Source organism: Mus pahari, chromosome 10 (assembly GCF_900095145.1).
Source record: "Mus pahari chromosome 10, PAHARI_EIJ_v1.1, whole genome shotgun sequence".
NCBI classification, from domain to species: Eukaryota; Metazoa; Chordata; class Mammalia; order Rodentia; family Muridae; genus Mus; species Mus pahari.
In genome coordinates, this window is record NC_034599.1 from 59,786,634 (window position 1) to 59,793,119 (window position 6,486).

General features: G+C 44.9%; 1 protein-coding gene and 1 pseudogene across 3 annotated transcripts in view; one reads left to right on the forward strand and one right to left on the reverse strand.

The window, feature by feature from the left end:
- Dennd4a (DENN domain containing 4A) overlaps nt 1-6,486 on the forward strand; it is a 109,765-nt gene that overhangs the window by 64,385 nt on the left and 38,894 nt on the right. The window lies entirely within an intron of this gene.
- On the reverse strand, nt 5,851-5,995 carry LOC115064941 (annotated as a pseudogene).

A 6,486-nucleotide genomic window follows, 5' to 3' on the forward strand; every position in this document is an offset into this window, starting at 1 on the left:
GGTAAGTTTGAGCTCATTTTGTTTAAGTGAACAAATCCCCTTGACTCTTAAAGTTTAACAATGAAAAATAAATGAATAAATTAGATACATATTACTTTCCTCCACCAACCCTTGCCTATGCTTGAACATAAATTAGACATATTCCTCTTTTGACCTTAGCATATTCAAACTGGAAACATTTAACTCTGTTTTGAAATGAAAATGAGTAATGCTGAATAGAAATAACAACATAAGAATTATTTTCATTTGTGACTAATTAAAGAAACGTGTCTTTGTTTGACACATGATTATATTTTAAACCCATGCAGTCTAGGGGGCTCAGCCGCAGGCAGTCTGTAGCAGATCATCAGCTAAGAGGCTTTTCTGGCTTTTCAAGTGCTCACTTGCAGCGTTTCCTGAACATATCAGCGTCTCCTGAACATATCAGGATATAAAGGGAATATAGAAATATCTTAATTATTCTGCATGGCATTGAATCTATTTTTCTCTCAATTGAGACAGATATCACTACTTTCCAAAGATACAGAGAGATGTTCAGGTGACAAATGTGGGATTTGTGACATTGTTATATTTACAATATAATGCAAAATTTTACACATGCAGTTAAAGGACACGCTTTGCCAAGGCATTGAGTCTGTGGGTCAGGCCCAGCCTGGTTTTGGCGTTGTGTGCAGAGACACACAGAAGCACATTGTTTTTCCCTTGAGTGAAAAGTGTGCTGCTCGTGTCCTCGGCCAACACTAATTCATCTGGGACCTTAGGGAGAGTGAAACTCTCTTCAGTGCACCACTATCCATTTACATTTTAAAAATTCTTGCTGGAGTGTTCCATCTTAATTGTTTTAACATGAACTGACTGCTCTCTAGTCTTTCATCTAGAATGTTCTTTCACCAGCACCTCGGTAACTGTATTAACCTCTTGCTGGAGTTGAATGCCCTGCTTTCAGCCCATGCCTCTATAACTACTTGCTTAGTGCATTTCCCTGTTAGAGTGGAGCTGTCTGAAAGTGCCTTCTCCTCTGCCCCTTGGTTGCAAACTTAGTTGAATTGGTATTTGAAATTCATTGCTGCACTGTCTTTCACTGCCCTGTGAGATCCTGGCAAAAAGTCTAATGCCGTCTTGATTTCTCGACATTTGTGTCTGATCTCTTTCTCTCTCGGCACCTCTAAGATCCTCGGTATCATGGAATCTCAGGGGAATGTGGGGAGATGCCTTATGTAGGCATTTCTTTATTTAGTGAATGGATCTGTGTGGATTCTTTTAATTTGGGAATTCACTTTCTTCACTTCTAGAGGTTTTTTTTTTTTCTTATTTCTTTTACTCTGCTCTCTCTTCTCTCCCTCTCCCTCTCCTTCTCTCTGGAAATATGTATTATTTGAATATTGACCCTCCTAGCCTGATTCTCTTAATTTTTCCCTTTTCATCTAATTTTCTTAATTCTTTCTAAAAATATATTGGGATTATAGTATAATTACATCTTTTCCCCCTTCCTTTTCCTCCAAACCGTACCATGTATATCTCCTGCTTTCTTTCAAATTTATGTTCTCTTTTTCTTTAATTATTGGTGATGAGGTGGTGGTGGTGGTGGTGAGGTGTGTGTGTGTGTGTGTGTGTGTGTGTGTCTGTGTCTGTGTGTGTGTGTGTGTTCCTAAATACATAACTACGACCTGCTCAGTCTGTATAATGTCAGTTGTGTCTCCATGTTTCCAGGGGTGACCCATTGGTCGTGTAACTAGTAAGGGCTCTTTCCCAGGGAGACCACTTCCCCCTCTCTCAGCTTTTTGGTTGTATGTCTTGGGTTGGGACCTCATGAACTTCCCTTTCCAGTTTTTCATGTCTGTTCATATTGTCCTTGTTTTAGTCATGTCTAGTTGAGTTGTAGATGTATCCTTCGGGACGAGGCTTCTCATCTCAGCATTTGAGCAGATATGGTTTGCTTTAATGCTCTCTGACTGTTGCAAAGAGAGGTTTCTTTGATGGGGGTTGGAAACTACACTTACCTGTGGGTGTAAGGACTAATATTTAGCAAGTAGTTAGGGAATATGCTGTTTTAATGAAGTGGAGATTGTAGATTCTCTGCCAAGATCCATGAACTTAACCATCCCCGGTAGTTGGCTAAGTTTCCAGTACCAGGCACAATTTCCATCTTATTGAACAGATCTTAATTCCAATTTGAAAGCTGCTGGTTCCTGCTAAGATATGCCTGTGACTATTGCACCCTTCATGTTGTCTTGTCTGCTGCTCACTCTAAGGTTCCTAAGTGCTGGGTAGGACTGTTGGTGGCTTCTCTCCCTTAGAAGCCTGCATGGGCTCTCTGGTACTGTGGGCGATAGTCCTCAGAGAGGAGGCTGCCAGCTCTGGACTTCTGGCACCTCTGCCCAAAAAGGCTTCAGCAATAGGGACTTTCCTCCCACCTCTGGAGGATATCCAAGGGCAGTAACAATCAATAGTCTACAATATTTTGTGAGTCTCTTTGACAACCCTGACCAACAGCTCAAAGGAGGGCATCTCATACCTGGCGTTGGAATTTTTGTGCCATGGTTTGTGGCTCTTGGGGGAAGCATTACCATGTTTGGAAATTTTCATTTAAACTCTATGTGCATATTTATACATCAACTTAAATGTATTTTAGGTATTTTTAGGTGGGTAATTAATAGTATGATTGCTTATGAGTCATTAAGGTACCCTTACTGTTACTTTATACTCTGCCCCCTTCTTCTCTGTTTATTTCCCCCTTCCTGATTGGCATCTCCCCTTTCCTACTTCCCCCTCCAGATCACTTGTGCCCTGATATTTTTCTCTTTATTGTCCCATCCTTCTACCCTGTCTTTCTGCTTTTTGACTGATTGCTTCAATTTCATTTGCCATTCCTTATAATATACTTTTATTTCTGATGTTGTGTTTGCAATTTCCATATAAACATAACTGAATGTTTCTTTTTTATGTGACACCTTGTTCTTGCTTCCTGACTGTAGGCTTATTTGTTCTGGTTGTTTTTAAGGTTTCTTCTCTCTGGTTGTCTACCCTTCTGAGTACCCCAACTCCCCTATTGTCTATAAATATAAAGTCTTTTGATTCACCCTGGAAAACAAAACAAAAGCTTAGCCTTCTCCCAGCATTGATGAGAGGTAGTGTTCTAACTCCTGAGTTGTGCCGTGGGTCTGGGAGTCCTTAAATGAAGGTGCTAATGTTCTTGCTTTAAACTCATTTTATTCCAATTTCAAGGGCATGGTTGTGTGTGCATATGTTTGTCTATGTCCATGGTGTGTGTGTGTGTCCATGGTGTGTGTGTGTGTCTGTGTGTGTGTGCGTGCACCATGTATATTCAAACCAGAGGTCACTATCAGGTGTTTTGTTTATTGCTTCCTACCTTTTTAAAAATATTTTTCTTTTTATCATTTTCATTAGTTCTTTGAGAATTGCCTATCATGATATCATGTTTGTTTTTTTTTTTAGAAAGTATTTATTTATTTTAGTTATGTAAGTACACTGTTACTCTGTTCAGACACACCAGAAGAGGTCAGCAGATCTCATTACAGATGGTTGTAAGCCACCATGTGGTTGCTGGGATTTGAACTCAGGACCTCTGGAAGAGCAGTCAGTGCTCTTAACCTCTGAGCCATCTCTCCAGCCCAATATCATGTATTTTAATCATGATTATTAACCCCTCCTCCCCAACTCCTCCCAGATTAACCCCTTTCCCTACCCACTCAATTTCGTGCCCTTTGTTTCTAACCCATTGAATACAGGTGGTGCTGCCCATACACTTGGATATGTGGCCTTACTCTGGAGTGCAGCAGACCAACTCTGCTCTCACTGCACTGGGGACCCTCCTGTTACACTCCTCCAGCACTAGGAGTACAGGGGCATGGTACCATATCCTCTTGTTTGTGTGACAGGCCGTCTCCCCAGCTCACATGGCACGCTTTATGACTGACCCACCCAAAGCACTAACAGCTTGTGTCTTGGCATCCTCCTGCTTCCTTCCTTCAGGGCCTGGTCAGTGTTTGAACCCCGGTTATGCTGTTGTCTCCCTCCAGTTCATTTGTCTTGGTTCCTTTGTTTGTTTGTTTGTTTGTTTTATGAGACAGGGTTTCTCTTTGTAGCCCTGGCTGTCCTGGAACTCACTCTGTAGACCAGGCTGGCCTCAAACTCAGAAATCCACCTGCCTCTGCCTCCCAAGTGCTGGGATTAAAGGCATGCACCACCATGCCCAGCTCTTGATTCCTTTTTTTATTGGTTCTTTGTGAATTTCACATCATGCACCCCAATCCTACTCATATCCCTCGTTTCTCATTCCTACCCTCCTCCCTTGCTACCTCCCCATCAACAGAGAAAAACATTCTTGTTGTGGAAGCTGTGTGTGTCACAGTGTGTCCCACAGTATACCCTTTTGTCTACACTTCTTTGCTTGCCAATGTTTATTGCAATGTCTAGTTTGAGGCCCCTGGCTTCCGCTTCACTATCAATACTGGAACCTCACTGGGACTCCATTCTAATATCCCATCGTTGCCCTGTGTCATGGAAATCCTGTAGTTTTGGATCTGTAGGACCAGCCTTTTCATGCACTCCAGCAGTTCATAGATGGGGTAAGATACTGCGGTGGACAATTCAAAGCCCTGGATCTGGGCCCAAGAGATATCTAAGCTGGTCAGCCTGCCTGTTTTCCAGCTCTTATGCCCTCAGGGTTGGCTCACCAGCAGCCCCCACAGTCAGGGCTAGCTCTACCCTGCTGCTCAGGCAAGTGCAGGGTCCACTCTCCTGAGTATTGCAGCCACCAAGGACAGTTCCTCCACCATCATGACCCTGAGGCCAGCTCTCCTGTCTGCCATAGGTGTTGAGGGATAGGAAGAGGAGGACATCACTCCTTCATCCAAGCCACCCACTGCACAGCAGACAAGTGGTAGGACCAGCTCTCCTGCATTTGCCCTTGGAGCTGGCTCACCTGCAACCCCAACATTCAGGGCCAGCTCAACTGGTCAAGGTGCAGGGCCTGCTGTCTCTAGTGCCACAGCAGGTGAGTGACAGGGCTAGCTCTCCTGCTTTCATGACCCCATTGGAGCCAGCTTTCCCTCCTGCTACAGGTGGCAAGGGCAAAAGATAGGGAAGGGGAATCTCTCCCTGGTCCACGCCACCATTCATGCCATGGCACAGGAGACAGGTGGCAGGGCCAGCTCACCCACAACTTCCACAGTTTGGGGGCCAAGTACCGCAGCTGATTAGGGGCAGGGGCAGTTCTGCTTTCATGCCACCCCAGGCCGAACTCTTTCTTGATGCCCAAGTGAGGGGTGGGGCCAGTTTTGCACAGCCATCAGACATCAACATGTCCCCAGGCAGAAGACCAGACCAGGGATGGCTGCCTGCGGCTTCAGAGCCACGAACCCAAACCTCCCCCCTGGTAGCAGCACAGGCCAGGACACCACCATGGCTCCAGAGAGGATCAATGGCTACTCCAACAATCTGTTTTTACCACCCTGTAGTCTCCAGTTCTGCCTCTCTTCATTGTGCCCACATCCTCTGTTTCTTTTCTCTTCTATTTCTCCAGCACTTACTTACTCCACTTAGTGGCTTCCAGAGTCTCTGGGGTCCCCTCAGGAGTGCTATGCCCCACTCATGCATTATGGCACTGGGCAGGGTCATCTGGGCATGGTCTGCCTGCCAGTGCCTGTGCGTCTCAGGCTAGCTCACTGTCTGGGCCCCATGGCACCAGTCTAGTGGTCATCTCTGGCTGGCTCCTCACCCAGGCCTAGGTCCTAAGTGAGAGGTGTTTGTTATGGACTCACTTCCTGTCCTGGGAGTCTGCAGCACAGCACCTAGCTGGGTCCTGTCAGGCTAACTTCTCCCCCAGGGAGTATTAGGCCACTAACCATTCAAATGTTCGCAAGTTAGAAAACTGAGCAAAGGCATGCATACCCTTTCTCCCTCTGCCACCTACCAATGCACAGAGCATACTGACGTGACATAGCGGCCTTACCTGCAATGCCTCTGGAGCAGGCTCTCTTGGTTTCTTATTTCTAGCCTCCTTATCGTCCTTCTCATGGGATTTAAGAACAGTGAAGGTATTGAACATGTTTTATTCAGACAGAAAGATATATAATTGTTATTTTTCTTTTCTTTTTTTAGTTTATTTATTTATTTAGTGCTTCTACATGCAGTATTTGTGAGTTATTTTTAATTAGATATTTTCTTCATTTACATTACAAATGCTATCCAGAAAGTCCCCTATACCCTCCCCACGCCCTGCTCCCCAACCCACCCACTCCTGCTTCCTGGCCCTGACATTCCCCTGTATTATATGGGGCATACAATCCTCACAAGACCCAGGGCCTCTCATCCCATTGATGGCCAACTAGACCATCCTCTGCTACATATGCAACTAGAAACAGGAGCTCTGGGGGATACTGGTTAGTTCATACTGTTGTTCCTCCTATAGGGTTGCAGACCCCTTCAGCTCCTTGGGTACTTTCTCTAGCTCCTTAACGGGGG